Source organism: Uloborus diversus, chromosome 7 (genome assembly GCF_026930045.1).
Source record: "Uloborus diversus isolate 005 chromosome 7, Udiv.v.3.1, whole genome shotgun sequence".
In the NCBI taxonomy this organism is placed as follows: domain Eukaryota; kingdom Metazoa; phylum Arthropoda; class Arachnida; order Araneae; family Uloboridae; genus Uloborus; species Uloborus diversus.
The window spans coordinates 24,517,308-24,535,398 of record NC_072737.1 but is presented as its reverse complement, the minus strand read 5'-3'; the positions used below and the strand labels follow the sequence as shown (position 1 = coordinate 24,535,398).

The following is an 18,091-nucleotide window of genomic DNA, read 5'->3' as shown; positions in this document are numbered from 1 at the left end:
GTCAAGAATTGAGGAGTTTACTTTCAAAATGGATTATATCTAGTTTTAAATTTTTATTTGGCAAAACGAAAAAAAAGTTTACATGCACGAACAATAAACACGAACGATGTTTTTGTAGGACAAAAGTGATTACTGGCTAAAGTCCAGGAATTTTTCCTCAATTTTAATAGAACTAAATTGCCAATTCTATTTTGGATACATTCCCTTTTTGTTTAATACAGTGAATATCATCCCTTTTGCAAAAAAAAAAAAAGAAAAAAACCACGCATTTTCTACAGAAATAAACTTTAACACTGAAATTAAATATTCAAAATGTTTAACATATAATTTTTTTTTTACTCTACTTTATTCCCTCATTCTCATACTTAATTCTTTTCACTGACCATTTCAGAAAAAAAAAAGAAAAAATGGACTTTCAATTTAATTAAATATAAACAATGAAAGCACCCAAGCCGATTCAAATAACAAAGTTGTAGGTATTAATATAGATCAAAATTTTTATAACAATTAATCTCAATTTTTTAATTAATCACAATTTAATCATTAAATAATCAATTTTTTAATTAATCACAATATAATCATTAATTAATCACAATGTAATCATTAATTAATCACAGTTTAATCACTAATTAATCACAATTTTAATTATTGATTAATCACAACCTAATCATTAATTAATCACAGTTTAATCACGATTCAATAGTAATAGAACTAATTTAATATTAATTTAGTAATCACAATTTCATTTCACGCTTGCCTAACTGATAACAGACTTGCACAAGGCGCAAAGTGCTGCGATTTCTTAATACGGACGGGCATCACGCTTGATTGGAAACGCTCAGTCAGCACCTCGCTCCTCTATTTTATTTGTGAACTATTTTGGAACTAAAAGTGGCAAATTCAAATTTGGATATGTGCCCTTTTGTAATGAAGCGAATGAGTGGGTACCGGCAAATAAGGGATAAGTTCCACTTTGATGTGAAAGACCTGGTGAGAAATAAGGGGATGGATATACGCCACTTAGGTGGCAAAACCAATGTTTACGCATTTTTTTACAGTGGATATGAACCACTTCGAGAAGAAAGAAATTCATGGGTCGATAGGGCTCATATTAGAGATTCTGAAAATAAAAAAATAATAACAATAAATTAATTTGAATTTTGTCATCTTGGATTCAATTTATGTTTTTCGCAATCACGAGTGTATGTGTGTGTATGTAGGCGTGTGTGTTTGTGTGTGGGGGTATGTGTATGTGTGCAGGCATGTGTGTTTGTGTCTGTGTGCAGGCATGAGTGTGTGGGTAGTTGTGTGTATGTGAGTGTGTAGGTGTGTGTATATGTTTGAGTATGTGTGTAGTTGTATGTATGTGTAGGTGTATGTACGAGTGTGTAGGTGTATATATGTGTATGTGAGTGTGTGTTGGTGCGTGTGTTTTGTCTGTGTGCAGGCGTATATGTGTGTAAGTGTGTGTGTAGGCCTGTGTTTCTGTGTGCAGGCATGAGTGTGTGTGTGTATGTATGTGTAGGCGTGAGTGTGTGTATGTGTGTGTAGGCGTGAGTGTGTGTATGTGTGTAGGATATTGACGAAACCTGGAGACGGTTTTCGCAAGAGGTGCAGCATCTTGATGAGCCGGTAGACGGTGATGCTGCGGAGGGTGCTAAGGGGAAAATAAAATCATAGGAACGCCAAAAACAGTCAAGTGAAAACAATAAGCAATCGTGATTGCTCAAAAAAAAAAAAGTTTTTTTTTAAAAAGTGGATATAATCTGTTTTGAAAGTAAACTCCTTAATTGTTAGAGCAACTTTGCACCACTTGTCATTTTTAGTATTTTTTACATCGATTGCAAACCTTCCTTTTCCTCCATGCAGGCATCACAGAAAGGAGATCATGCTATAATGAACCAACAGTGCTGCCGAAAGCTTTTGTGCAAATTTATTTATTTGCATGCCTGTGAAATAGATTTGAGAATAGCACGTCAAAAAAAAATCCGTTTTTAATATTTGTTTTATCATCAACATTAGTCTGTCCCAGGTCAGAAAATTGTCCAAGAATGGTGTTTCAAGACTGCTCTGTCCTGATTATAACATGGAGTGTGTGAAAGAAATTCTTTCATTTCAACTCATTACCTCTTTGTAGGCAACAAGTTTTGATGCAATTTTTGAATTCAAATGTTCATTTTCAATTCGTTATCGCGCGTATCTATTCGACTCTTCAATGATGGTGTGAATCAAATTGTTATCAAAAAGTCGTTCAAAATATTGTTCTTCTCCCGTTAAAGTAGAAGTGTCAACTGTTGCAACCACTGGTGGTTGATGGAAGGGTAATCTCGGCGAAGAAAATGGTTAGTCACATATTGTACGTAGGACGAACCGAGTTTGGGCTTCACGAAATGGAAACACAAACTATACAATTGCCGGACCTCCGATCGGGAAATCCCAAATTGGCTCTTTCGCGTTGCCGGAACTTAATTCGAGAAAACAGGCAAAGGGTCTTCAAGGCCTTTGGGATCTCCTCCGATATCATTTGCCATTTTATACGCGTACTAAGTAAATGATGTGTAACAATCATCAGTTGGAACAAGATCTTTCTTTATGATATATCCACAGACAGACTTTCATAGTTAAATTTACAGCAATGCTCATTTTATCACAACAGTAATGGCTTCTTTGAAGAAAGCATTCTCAAAAGCAGTTTTCAGTAAAAAAAACTCACAAACGTCATGTGACAAAAATCACAACACTCTGCTATTGCGTTGGTGCTTATTCTGAAATGTCTTTTCCACATGCGCTCTCATAAAATATTTAAAAAGAAAAGAAAAACACAAATGTGGTTCTTTAGTGAGCATTCACAAATGTCCTAAACTATTTTTTTTTTTTTTGTCAATGAGTTTCCAAGGTATTTTTAAATATTAACTGGAATTTAAATTATTTGTACAGTAATTATAAGAATATGTTTTTTGTTTAGCATGTGTCCTCAAATGGTATTTCAAATGTGAAGTATCCAAACATCCACTGCGAGAAAATGACTTTTTACAAATTTCACAAGAATATGGCTTTTCTTCAGTATGAGTCCTCAAATGCACCCTTAAACTTCCACGATAAGAAAATGACTTTTTACAAATGTCACAAGAATATGGTTTTTCTTTTGTATGTGTCTTTAAATGGACTTTCAAAGTTCTACTTTGAGAAAATGACTTTTGACGAATTTCACAAGAATAGGGTTTTTCTTGAGTGTGTGTCCTCAAATGGCGTTTCAAACTTCCACTCTCAGAAAAGGACTGTTTACAAATTTCACAAGAATATGTTTTTTCTTTTGTGTGTGTCCTCAAATGGACTTTCAAATTTTCACTCTGAGAAAATGACATTTTACATAATTCACAAGAATATCGCTTTTCTTTAGTATGTGTCCTCAAATGCTTCCTTAGACTTCCAAGCTCAGAAAATGACATTTTACAAATTTCATAAGAATGTGGTTTCTCTTTAGTATGATTCCTCAAATGTACTTTCAGATGTGAAATGTAATTAAATGTCTTTTCCCAATATTCGCAAGACTGATTTGTCTTGGACGTTCATTTGCATTTTAAGCTTTAAGTTTGGATTCACAAAACTGCACTACTTAACTTTAGGCTCACATGCATTCCCTTGATTGAACTTCAATCTAAAAATAGAAAACTATTTTATTCTAATGGAAAAAAAAGCAAACTGCTTTCAGTTTTCAAAACAAATAAAATTTTTATCCTTCATAAAGCTAATTTGTAAAATGCCTTGAGAAAAACATATTCCTCTAAAACATTGTGACTGTTATGGATTTGCCCCTTGGCATACCTAAGGACCTGCTTTAAATCAGGGAACGTTGATTTAAATCAGTTGATTTTTTTTTATAAATTAATTTCGCATTTTTAGAATGTGTTGCTCTAAATCTAACTATGGGAAGGTGGGTACCTTGGGACACTTTTTAGGTAAAGATTTTTAGAAATTTTACTTTCATACCAATTTTCACCAAACTTAGCTAAACATGCAATTTAGACATTGTTGCTTCAACAAAAATTAATTTTACTCCATTCTTTCATCAAATTAAATTTTCATTAAAAAAAATTAAAAAGTCGTTACACCGTCTCAACCTACCCCACTAGGTGGGGCACCTTGGGACACAAGCAATAATCCTAATAAGTGTCATCTTAAATAATTGAAATCTCGTTACTAATAACATTCTCTGCTGCAGTTTCAACAACAGACGCATCAACAGCAGGGAACTTCCTATTTTCTTTTCTAGATCTCACAATTTCTGTTATTTTATTATTGTAATACTTTTGAAATGAGCTTTTTCTACACTGTACATTTGTGGAGCAGCTTGGGACAGTGTCCCAATCTGCCACATTTAAGATTGTTATTATATATTGTTACAAATTCTGTAAATAGTAATTATTTTTGTGTTTAATTTGACGTAATCTAGCTAAATTTGGGCGTTTATTCCATAGTCTTTCATCTAAAATTATTGTAGTAACGTAACCTGTAAATAGTTTCTTGTAATGAACATACAACCCCATGACATTCGACTGAAATATACGGTCCCCCTATTTTTTCATTCATAAAATTTGTGAATGAATAAAAAGAAGTAGGAGATATTTGTAGAATGTTATCGAAACTTCTCAATGGAACATTGTGGAATCTTTTCAAGGATTTATAAATAGCCTCTGCGGCATGAAAAGTCAGTCTCGATTGAAAAGTTGTACTGAGAGCGTATTAGCTCTGTTTATTGCGAGGCATTTTGCTGTGTTGTTTTTCGTATTTGGATGTAAAGACGTGTGTAACCGTTGAGTTTACGGTGTCGATTGATATTTGCTTAATTGCTGATGATTAATTTAACAGTTGTTAAGGATCTTTCCTGTACATAGTGTAAATAAAGCTCCAGTGTTTTTTCTCAAGAACTGTGTCGGCCTTTCAAGAAAGTTGGAAATCGCACCGGATCGGTAACAATATCAACTTTTTAAAAGTTATACTTAGCAGCATAATACATTTTTTAACCTTAAAATTATTTTGAAAGGTCAAGTTTTAATTCCCACTTGCTATGATTGAAATTATTCCATTTCTTAGTTTAAAAAAAATATTTAATAATGAAATCACCTATTAATGTTAACACCTATCCTTTCAAAACGAAGAAAATTAGATCAGCCTTTTCCTTTTCATGTGAGAAATTCCAAAGTACGCTAAAGCATAAATCCTGCTGTCATTTATGATGTCCTAAGAGAACTAATTTTTGTTTACAAAATTAACTCTAGAACCGTGGTACGGGTCAATTTGACCCAAATCAAATTTCATTTCCATTTTTTCAGAGATTTTACGAGCGGAATGACTTGAAACTTTTTGACTCTTTCTTAAATTGTATAAATATTAACCTGTAAAAGAATTAGCCATTCAGAATTTTTTTATTTACGAGACATTAGTTCTTATGCATGAAACCGCGGTAAGGGTCAGAATGACCCTTCGCTTAGTAGATGCAAAACAAAACGATTTTCGGAATCGGTAACAGTCAAAACTGCTCCCAATTGGTATGAAAAGGATCTACAGTAGACACTGAAGGTTAAATGGGTCAAGGTCATAGAACAAGACAGGTTACTGATGAGTGAAACTAGCTTTTTCTCTTCCTTTTGTTATCTGACAGAGCTGCGTTTATACTGCTAGTTGCAAACCATTCTTTGTCTAGGCAAAAAAATGTCAAGAAAACGTCGTTTGCTTTCGGTCAAGGAAGCTCTCGAATACATGCAAGAGTTGTTACTATTATATTGTATAATCTTAGTAGTATTACTCTTGTTCATCAAAAAATATTTTTTTGACTCTTTTTAAACATCAACGAACTCATTTTAAGCTGTGGGTCAAATTGACCCCTGCCCGCGGTTTTAGGTATACGGAAATTTCCGCGGTTCTAGTGTTAAAGCTAAAATTTATGGTGTCCCATGGTGGGCCATGTCCCAAGGTGCTCCACCTTCCCCTACTGCATCATACAATCTTCACTTCAACTGAAAAAACTATGTATAGATCCCTCTTTTTGTGTGTGTAACAGATTTTTAGACTCTTGCAATATTCCTTTTTTCTCCAAAATTAGTTCAGAACAAAATAAAAACTTGCAGTTTTTTTTTCATATACCATGACTAATATAGTTAAGAAAAGTAATAGTTCAACATATTACAGTAGAAGACCGTTATAACGCACACCTTGGGACCAGAGCTTTTGCGTTATACAGGTTTTGGCGTTATATAGGTCATTTCACAAATTTTGAAACTAATATTCAGAATATACATTTATTAGCACTTCAGAATGAGTTCTATCTGCAATGAGTTTTAAAACAGTAATTATAAAACTAATCATTCGCAAATAAATATGCTTTACAATTAAAAGAAAGTGAATTTATTCTTCACTTCTGCCAGCTTCATAGTTTGCATAACAGCTGCATTTTCAAGAGTCATCTGATATTTTCTCTTTACTGTGAATATTGATTTTCAATTAAACGCTTTGAATTAGGCTGGAAAGATGAAAAACTGTTTCAAAATTTAATTTTCCTAACCATTTTTATGTTAGCTGGGCAAAACAGAGGGATTTTTTCAACTTAAAAACCTATTGCTTACTTCTGAAAGTTGTGCGGTTTATAGAGAATTGCGTTATATAGGTCAGCGTTATAAAGGTATTCTACTGTATTTCACAAAAAAGACGTACAATGATCATGGAAACCTTATTTTAAGCAAAGCATAAAACAAAACCACATCTTATCTAAACATTATAACATATTTATAAATCTTTAAAAAAAATTATTGAATATCAGGGTTTGAAATAGAGCTCGATATTGCGCGAAACACACAGAAAATCGGTAAATCCCGCGCAATCCAAAAGTCCCCCCCCCCCCCCCAACCCGTAAATTCTTAAACTCGATAACGAACCCCAGGCCGGAAATGCGGAGAAGATAAAAAAAATTTCAAAATCCATTTTCATTTTGGAAAGGTGTAAAAAATTTAATAAAGCGTCCGTCAGTTCAAAGCAATACAAATTACATAGACGAATTCCGATTCGCCGGCATCAACCGATTCCGATCCGTCGACATCAACCGATTCCGATCCGCCGGTCGAAATGCGATCCGAAAGCTGATGGAAATGACAGTCCGTTTTCAATAGGCATACAGGAAATTTTTTACTTTTAACTTTTTGATCCTCAGAAAAAAAGTCTTTGTGCAGCAGAAATATTATTCTAATCAATGGGAACCCCGGAAGCAGAAACTTTCTAACCAGTGTGCGACACACTTTTGGGCAGTTGAAAATAATCTGCAGCATTATTATCAGTTTTAATTATTTTAAGTTTTCATAAAATACACGTTCAAGACTCAGAAATTTTCCAACTGGCCAGTGGCTACTAGACCTGAAAAACTTAGTGGCCACCACTGTCGCCGCATTTCAAAGAATAAAAAAAGGGGGGGGGGGGGGACAGTTTTCACTACTTCCATAAAAATAAATAGAATTCTGCGAACTATGAAAAGCAATTATTCAATATATATTTATTTAAATGTGGAAAATTTAAATTAAAATAGGCTTTTGATTTTTCTTTTTTTTTTTTTTTTTTGAGAAAATGAATCAATAAATAAATTAGCAAATGTGAGAAGTTGGCAGGAAACTGCATTTTAGGTAAATGTTTCAGTTTGTAGCAAAGCTTCCAAAGCAAATACAATTGTGCAGGTAAAAATTGACATTTTTTATGAAAATCATTTAAAAAGAAGCATGATTTATTGTACATTATATGTAATCTTCCATAGTTTGTATTGAGGTAAACATCAAATTCTGTTTTTGGAAACTTAGGGAAGTAATAGTCTTGTCTATTTCCATCTTGCAAATGACCAAACATGGCGTCAGCGCGAAGAATGCATGATTCTAAATAGATTTTTGAATTTGTTACAAAAAAGTAGAGAAAAATTCAAAATCCTTATAAACTACAACTTAGATGAAATGGTCAGTTTTTAGCACATCAGCCTCTAAAGCAATGAAGATAAGATAACATTCTGAAGATAAAATTCTACATTTTTTGAGACAATAATTAAGAATTATCTGAAAAAATGGCATAATTTTCAGCAGTTTGCATTGCAATAAACATCTAATTATGTTTACGAAAACGTAGGCACTTACCAAGTCTTGCGTACCAACATCTTGGGAATGACCAAACATGGCGACTACGCCGAAAATTAAGAGAGGGTGGCGACAGGAACTGTGAAAAAGAGTTCCCTGACTTTTCCCTGATTATGTTCATCAAATTTCCCTGATTTACATTACCAATGATAATGGTTTCCTTTCTTTGCTCTACTTAAAATCCAGTGTATGTTTGTATAAAATGCGGTATTTTAAACGTTTTAAGTTGTGCAAAGTTGATGAACTAAAGATATATTTTAAAAAGATGCTACTTCTTTAACAAAATGGTGGAAAAAAAAAACATACCAAGTCATTTTTTTTTTTGGAAAAAAAAAACTATAAAACAGTATATTAAATTTTTCTACAAAGAAAGATATCAGAAATTTTTAAAAAAATACTTTACTTCCAGAAACCAGTTAACATAAGAATTTTAAGAAATGATTAAAATCACTCTTAAAAACATATCATAGCTGCCAACCTCAAGATACAAAAAATGGGAGCACTTAAGGGAAAAAATAGGAGCACTGAGGGTTAAAATAGGAGCATGAAATCGTGGCCTGCGCTAAACCTTCCGTCTGTACCATAAGTTTCCATAAATTCTAAGCACTTTTTCTGAATTTTCACGTTAGATTTTCCACGAAACTACAACCAAGTTTAAAACAAAATTATTTTACATTAAAAAAGCAACATTACGTAGATACATATTGAAAAGTTAAAAAAAAAAACATGATTACTGTTTAATTTAATAAAACTGCAATCTTTTTTAAAAATATGCTTTTATACATATCCTACATGTATTGAAAATGCATTGCATAAGAACATATTGAAGATTAAAAAACACAATTATTTCTTATACTTGGAAGTAAAGCAACTTCATAGTAAAGGTCAAGACTCTGAAATTTTGAAAGTGGCCAGTGGCCACTAGACTCCAAAAACTTAGTAGCCACCAATGTCGCCAAGTTTTGAAATACGAACTGGAGTGGGGGAGGCAGTTTTTACAACTTCCCTAAAAAAATAATAGATGAATAGGATTTAAAGAGAGATATTCAATACCTTTTTTGCACATGGAAAATTTAAGTTAAAATAGGTTTCCGATTTATTTAAAAAAAATAATTTAAAAAAATAAAAAAAAAAAATGAGAAGTCAGCAGGAACCTTCAATTTACATGAAATAGTTTCAGTTTATAGCAAAGCCTACAAGGCAATAAGGATCAAATAGATAAAATTTCCAAGAAAATTATTTTTTAAAAAAAACATAACTTTTTGCCTTTTGTTATTTTTAATAGTTTGCATTGAGACAAACAACTAATTCTGTTTTCGGGAACTTAGGCTATTAATAGTCTTGTCTACTTCCATGTTTCAAATGACAAAACATGGCAACAACGCGAAAAATTCATGACAATAGGTTTTTGAGTTTGTTGCATTAAAAGTAATTATAAATAATTAATGAGCCTTAAAAGAACTAAAATTTAGACGAAATAGCGAGTTTTTAGCACATTAGAGTCTAAACCAATGAAGATAAAATAATATTCTGAAGAAAAAAATTTTTGCATTTTTCAAGAAAAAAAATTTAGAATTTTCCAAAAAAGAAAAAATTTGTATTATTTTCAATAGTTTGCATTGCAATAAACATCCAATTCCGATTTTGAAAACTTAGCCACTTAAGAGTCTTGTGTACTAAAATCTCGCAAATGACCAAATATGGCGACTAAGTCAAAAATTCAGATATAAAATTTTGAATGTATTGCATGAAAACAATTTAAAAATAAAAAATCCCCATGAAACTACAATTTAATAGCGAATTTTTAGCACATTCGTGTCCAAAGCAATAAGGATAAAATGAAATTTTAAATGGTATAACTGTTTTCATATTTCTCAATAAAATTATTTAAAATAACCAAAAAAAAAAATTTTTTTTTTGCAGCACATTTTGCTTATTTTCATTAGTTTGCAGTTAAAAGAAACACCCAATTCTACTTTGTCTTTGAAAACGAAGGCGCTTAAGCATCGTCTACTAACTTCCATCTTGTGAATGACCTAACACGGCGGCTACGTTTTACACGTAGCTGAAATGCTCGATGAAGAAACGACGATCTCCAATCGACGCTCCCCCTCAGTGTTTATCCTGACACTAAGCTTCCAAAGCATCAAATTGTCTTCTCATTTGTTGAGTTTGCGCACAACTCCTGCCTTCGAGGATTGGGAAATTTCTTCTTTGTCCTCAAAAATCGAAAAGTGTACAAGTAAAGTCAAAAAATTGGATTTTCGGAGTACGCAATAAAAATCGGAGAAACTCCGGGAAAAACGGAGCACTTGGCAGCTATGCTATGCCCAGAGCCTGTTGCTGGTCGTCACTTTTGTATTTGTATTTATTTGTATAAGTATGACAAATTGATCAAACCATTAACTTTAATGTAAAAAAAACCATGGGGTGCCTTTCATTTACATTTTTGCAAGGACAACAAATGGAAGCTATTTAAAACAACTGATATGAAGCGCACTACGCTTTTTCTTGCATTAATCGGTCAATTACCTATAACACTGGACATCAGGAGTAAAAAACAATGAAATTGAGATATATGTAAGCCTATATCTGGAAAATGTCAGCGAAAAATCGAATAATATCTTTAGCTGCCCATTTGACTTTGAATTCTAAATATTCAGCCAGATTTTTCACCGAACTGGCGAAAATGGAATGACAATTTATAATTGTCTCTCATTTGAAACTACGAATGGTTACAATGAGACTCTAGAGAAATAAATACGTAATGTACAGTTAGTTGAATGACCTAGGCAATTGCGAAATGGCCTTCAAATGCTTATGCAGCGTGCACATCAAACATGCTCTGCCGCCCCTAGCTTGCCCTTCCTTTGTGTTGTTCACTGCTCTCAACTGCGTTCTTTGTTCTAGAGCGCTGTTTTTCTCTTCTAAAGTAGTCTATTTAGTTACAATAGTTTCAAACTGTTGAGTTATTACTTCAAATGTAAATGAAGATGCTGTTTTTACATATAAATGACTTGAAAGGAAAGAAAAAAAACATTTAGAAGTGAAGATTTTTTTCTACAACGTCAGAAATGAGGATTAAACCTGCAAATGTAGCACAGGCTGATGTGTCCGAAGGGGGGGGGGGGGGGGTGTCGGATACAAGGGGAGTCCACTCCCCTAAACAGTCGACAATTTTCTGTCCACATTGAGTATGGTAGTTTGTATTTGCCCCTGTCCTATAGATCACTGCCAATTGTTTTAAAGGCTGCTATGAAAAATACGAGAATAATTAACTTGAATTCAGTCAGTTAAGATACAGCCAGATCAAGGAAAAACCCTTCAAGTTACTTTCGGCTTTTGTCCGATGTCTTTTCATCCATACACTTCGTTTGCACTGGAAAAAAGTGTTCTTTGCAAAATTGAAACACATGTGTGCAGTAATCTGCAAGTTTTGTGCAATAAAACGTTGTTGTTATCCTTAATTTTTCCTTCAAAGAACTCTTTTGATCTTGACACAGTAAAGTAATGATGGTCTACCATTTCTTATTATTTGCCATACCAGCAGCATTTACATAATATTAAATCAATTTATGAACCAAAAAGCCTCGAAATTTACTCTGCTGATATAGCTTTTAGCAGGGCATAATTTAAGTGTAAGTCGGAGAAGCGAGGGCTTTGGGGACCCCTAGCTTAGGGGCCCGCCAAAAAATACAAGATTTTTTTCATAATAAATGTTTTCATTTGTTTTGGAATACAAAACTTTGCTAAATATTTTTTAATTTTATTGTTAATGTAAAAATTAAATTGTTATTGCTGGCTCTGTTTGAACAAGGTTTATGAGTTTAGCGGAAAACTAACTCTCTCCCACGGAATGAGAAAACTATCTGGAGTGACATCTAGCGCAGAATGAGACCACTCAGATATCACTCCATGCTAGTAGGGAGCTCGCTATTACTGCTTAAATAATGCAGTTTTTTTTTCTGTTGATTTACAATATTTGAAGATGTTTGAATTTTTTTATAATTGTTTATGTAAGTTTCTAATTACAGTTCTTAAAAATTTTTAAGAATGCTCTTCAGAAGTTACAGCTAGCATAAGCTAACAAGGCAAATGGAAAAGGCAATATGAAATACGTCAGCTGAACACTTGTGGTGAAAACCTAACACCAGACCAAGAAGAAATGAAGCAATCTAAGTCGAGAGAGCTTAATGCGAGATCAAACATTTAATTGAGATGAAACAGACCTTAATTACAAAATGCTACTGAGTAAGGGGTTCGTAGCTAGGACTGAATCACAAACAATCCCAGCATATAAAAACAGTTAAGGAGAGAGAAAGAGTTACCATTCTCTGGCTTGCAGTAATGCTACATCAAACCACAAAACTGAAGATGCCGAAACTTGGCAGCAAAACAGTGAGAATACATCATGAAGGCAAATGATGATTTTTTTCATTCATCCCGAAATCTCCCATTTGAAATATCTGCAAGTGAAACAATGGCATTAAAGAGGATTAAATAATTATGAATTAATAATAATTAATGCAAAGACAGACAGACAGAAACAAAAAAAAGCAAATTGCTACATTAATTTGCTTTTGAGTTAGAATGCTTTTTGTATGATTTTTCTATTTTAAATCAATAAAATTATGGAGTTATATCATGGCCAGGTCCAGGTTATTGACAATTCCATGTTTTCCCTCTTTTCTAGGTGTATAGCAACCCCTGCGTAAATGCACGACCATGTAACATTTCAATTAATCTACACTAAGTTCAATTTTTAAAAAAATTGGAAGGAATTCTTGGCTGCACATTGAAAAATTAGCAAATGGTTGACTTAACAAGTTTATGCTTGTTTCCCCTGGCAGTGTCACAGTATTATGGGGGATGGGAAGTTAAAGCACCCCTCAAAGGCATTGGTTTTAACATAAATGCAAATTCTAATACAGTAGTTTATGCAAATGAAAGGACTCTTTCAATCAAATTATTCCCTTCAGAAGGTATTTTTGATTCTAAAAAAACATCCAGAAGGTATTTTTCATCAAAAAATACCCACCCAGAAGATATTTTTGCTAAACAAAACCTTTAGAAGGTATTCTTGATCAAAAAAAACCCTTTCAGAAGGTATTTTTGACTAAAAAAAACAACCCTCCTGAAGGTATTTTTGATCAAAAAACCCGTTCAGAAGGTATTTTTGATCAAAAACAAAACCCTCACAAAGGTATCTTTGATCATCCCCCCCCCCCAAAGGTATTCTTGATCAAAAAAAAAAAAAAAAAATCCCCCAGAAGGTAGTTTTGATAAAAACGCCCCCCTCCAGAAGTTATTTCCGGCTGTTCTAGTGTTTTGCTATTGAAATGAGTAAATAATAGTTAGGTAAATATAATTTGTCATATTTAGGAAAAAATAAAATGGCAACAAAATATAAGCATTCAATTTTGTTCAAATTTATTCACTTCATAAGAGTAACGAAAATGAAACGGCCGACTACTAGGTTTCTATGGCCGACTACTGGAGCATTTTCTCATAGTAACAATAGCTTGGTTTTTAAAATAAAAATATTATTCCAGAAACAAGTAAGTGAATATATGAAAGGTACAGCCTAAAGTTTTACATTGTTTTTGTTGTTGTATTGATAGCTGAAAGTTATAGGTTAACAAAACTTAACAACTGATCTCTTAAAAGGCTGACTACTGGAGCATTTACCCTATTTGTTTTTTTATTTTTCGTCACAGGCTATTTCTAGTACTTAATTGTAGAATTAAAACCACTATTTTTTTTTTTGTAATATCTACATGATTTTTTAACATGGGATGGTAATGACACTTTGTGTCTTTTTTACAAACTAAAGCATCATTATCTGCAAAATAAATGTACATGTTTTATAAACTAGCGTAGTTTTCCCAAGATACATATTTTGTCTTTCGAAAAAATGCCAAACTGCATCATTCCTGAAAAATTCAAAAATTAAAAATTCAGGTTTGCAAAATTCCACATTGCAGAAGAATGAATCAAATATTATATAAAATTAGGATTTGAATCAAAAGTGATGTTGTAAATAAACCAGTTCAGTTCATGCATTGCATGTTTACTTGCTAAAAGGCCATTTCACAGCATTTTGTCCAAATGTAGAGTTTGCAACATCACGCCCGGATCTGTGTACCTGCAGTGCAGGTACGCAGCTCATGTCCTTAAGAAGCCTTCCATGTCTTTATGCGGCTCACATCCTTAAGGGGTCTAACCGCCCAAGAAATTGAAGAAAAAAAAAGAATAATACTGAGACTTATAACGTTGCAAATATGCGCTGCTGGCCTCTGTGGAGGGGTTCTACAGATTTTGTTGCAGGGGGAGGGGGTAGTATTTATAGATCTGGGCGTGCGCAACAAGATATATTTTTTTTTGCCGTAACTTATTTAATTTACTTTTTACTGTTTGATTAGCATTGTTTTATTTTTGGTTAGTCCAAACAACACACCAACTCAAAACAAAATAATATTCTTATCAAACAGTAAATTAAATAGTTCTGGCAAAGAAAGTGCCTAGTTGCATACTCTACATTTTAACAAAATAATGTAATCAGGACCAGGGTTTTGGACAGAGCAGGAAGTTTATCATCCAAAAGAGTCTTAAACTATCCAAAAGTGTGCTAAAGCTAAAGGGGTCTAATCTAACCAATTTCTAGTTACTATACTATTATTAATGCACAAATGTAAGAATTAATTACAGGTAATTAATGAATATTTTATATATTTTTCTCTGAAATGTTCATTTTAAAAAATATTTTATGTGAGTAAATCGCTAATAACTCCATTATATAAAAACTCCCTTCTGTAACAGTTGGTAAAGTTATGAAAAGAAACTTGCAACACTACCAAAGTAATTTCAGTTCCACTTATAACTCAAAGGACTATTAAATGTAATATTTAGAAGCTGATATAAGAAAAATAATTTTAGCATAATATTTTTAATACATTCCTTTAAAAATCATAAATTGAAGAATAATATTTTGTAGTAAGTTACCGCCCTAAGCCAGGGCTAAGGCAGAAATACTTAAAATACACCACCAGCTCAGTTATTCCATCCGAGGACTGCAGTTTCGTGCTTTTTAGCACTCATCGGCCCGGAATAGGAATCACATGAGCTGGCGGCGAAAATCCTCTTAAGGGAGCCAAGAGAGCCAAACAAACTGGTAACTAATGTAGAATTAGCACACCAGATGAGTGACCACAGCAATGGTGCAGTTCAGCTCAAAGATTGATGTCAATGCATGGTATTTTGTAGTAAGAGTATACAAAACTTCTTGTCAAGAGGATTTTCTCCGCCAGCTCATCTGATTCCTATTCCGGACTGATGAGTGCTAAAAAGCACGAAACTGCAGTCCTCGGATGGAATAACTGAGCTGGTGGTGTATTTTAAGTATTTGAAGAATAATGTTAGTTTGATGAATAAAACTTAAGTGCTTTTGTTTAAGAACTAGTGCAATTTTTGTTTTCAATTTATGTTTCTAATATAATTCATTCTAAATTTAAAATAAACAATCAGAATATAGTAGCTTGATAAATTTTAGAAAAAATGATCACCATTTTCCAAGGGGAGATAAGGGGTAGTGTAGTTTTTGATCATGAAATGACACTACAGCCCTAGACTAGGAAAACTACTCTAAAACTAAAGGAGTTTTAAATATACATTTTTTTCTTCTGATGAAAAATTATCATTTATTGCAGGGTAGACTGGGGGACGTTTACACCTATACGCAGTGCCCTTTTTCCCAAACGAGTCATAACTGGAGATCCGACAGTCATACCAAATCGATGCTACTCCCTAGCAAATAGTCTCACAAGTTTTTGAGCATCCATCGAGCTTCGGTTCAGCATGCAGATGGAAAAACTTTTTCTACCAAGTTTCCGCACAGCACACTCGTCTATAAAACGACTATATCTCGTCGAAACTCATGTACATCTAAAGGTGATATCTATTCTACGACTAATAAACGTCATTTCTAGATGTTCTATTAAACGTCTATAATTGGACGTCTATTAGTCATCCTTTACAGACGTAAATTAGATCATCCGCAAGGGTCGTCTACTAAACGTCGAATAGAAGTGTCCAGTAGAATCAGCACAAACAGTGATGGGTGAAAGCGGATTGCGGTGGTGCTAAATGCTGCAAAAAGTGAATTAAAAATAGTTCATTAGTTCATGTAACAACGGTTAAAGGGCTTGAACTTTATTTTTAAAAAATATTAATGACAATGATGATATTTATAATTTACTGAAATAATTGGCAACACTTGTTGCTATGTTATTAGCGTTGAAGCACATGCTTCAACGTACGTTGAGCAGCACCGCCGCTTTTTACTTCAGATATTTTGGCGTCTGTTTTATAGCGCCTTATTGATTTTGGTAAGCTTATTCATCTTGTTGATGATTTCTGTTTCAAAATGATATATGGAAATAAGACTGTTGGACAAAAAAATAAGCTTACACACATGAAAAATTGAAAATAAGGTTTTAAGTTTAATAGTGTAATTGCAATAAGTACTAAAAAATTGAACTGGCAGATTAGACAAAAGTGTATGAATGTTAAAAGGTTAAGGAAAATGTAATGTGTCGTGTAATCATTACAATTAAGAGTCCAGAATTGAAAAAAGGTGTGCTGCGTCAATAAGCGCACCTAGAAGACGTTTTTTAGATCATCTATAACTGTTCTTGGTAACATTATCTAGCGCTACGGATATCGTCTAATAGTGATCTAATTCCACCATTTTTTATCCATTGTAGTCGTCTTTTCGACGTTTATAAGACGACTTTCGACTATTCGGAGGGGACATTTCGACGAGTTACGGACGGTTTTTAGATCAGTTATAGACGAGTGTTTAGACCAGATTCGACGACTTTTCAACGTCTATTCCACCAGTTTATGTTGTGCGGGTTGAGTCAATTTTGCGTTGAACGTTTTGAAGCTTATTGTGACTAAATAATACAGTAAAGAGCAAATAAATATACAAAAATTAGCAGAATTTTATCCTTCTTTGAGAGGTGCATTTGTATGGACAGAAAACATATTATATTTTATTGCATGTAAAAAATAAATCCAAACTTGCCGACGGAGCACGTCTACGCATGTTCATTGGGGCACATTTACGCACGTTCTGTGTCTTATTACTGTCTTACTTCAAAACGGGGCCTGGACGCTTTCTTTGCTCTGCACTGTTTAAAACCTCTAATATTTTTGTGTTATTTAGTTTTGAAAATCACCATTCATTTCTAATTAAGAAACAGATTCGCATCTCATAGCTTACAATAATATAGCGTTGTTGTCTTCATGCCTATAAAACATTCTTTAATTAATTGTGTGTCATTCTCTTATTATTAGTGTTTTAAGACTTTTAAAAAAACATTTAAATTTGGTTAAATATTTCATGAACTTACTCCTTGTTAGAATTTTTACTATGTGTAAACTTGGCGCGGGGACATTCTGAAACCAAAAGTTTTCAAATTATTTTCTATTTACATCAATCTGTTGCCAAAGCTAAACTGAAACAATATAAATAAAATAAAATGTATTCACAAGGCTAAACTATGAAACACTAGTGCACGCAGCAAATGCAATGAATGGTGGAACCAACCTAACCAAAAAAAAAGGGCATTATAAGCTTGAAGCGTAATTATAAACTCAATTTAAGCAGTCTAGAGTTTTTTTTCCGGCTGTAATTTTAATATATTTGTCTGGTGAGGTTTTGGTGATGATTTATGCAGTTAAGGAACTGAAGTGACACCCGTGTTTGTTTTGGCCGCGAAATTTCATTCGAAGCTCAAAGCTCGAATTGGATGTTGCTATTTAGACTTTGCCTTAGATTAAATCATGTCCATTCCTGGTGTTCCGACTTGTATGTATTTTTTTTTATCATTTACGTATCTTTTAATTAAAATTGTGTGACTTTTGTC

The 18,091-nt window shown here is 33.1% G+C and overlaps 1 long non-coding RNA gene across 1 annotated transcript in view; it reads right to left on the bottom strand.

Moving 5' to 3' along the window:
• Positions 1-17,639, bottom strand: part of LOC129226263 (uncharacterized) — a 76,621-nt gene extending 58,982 nt beyond the window's left edge. Inside the window, exons 1-2 of the long non-coding RNA XR_008580777.1 lie at positions 17,576-17,639; positions 12,491-12,628 (exon numbers count right to left, since the gene is read on the bottom strand). This is a non-coding gene — a long non-coding RNA (uncharacterized LOC129226263). The remainder of the gene's footprint in view (positions 1-12,490; positions 12,629-17,575) is intronic.
• Positions 17,640-18,091: the final 452 nt, after the last annotated feature.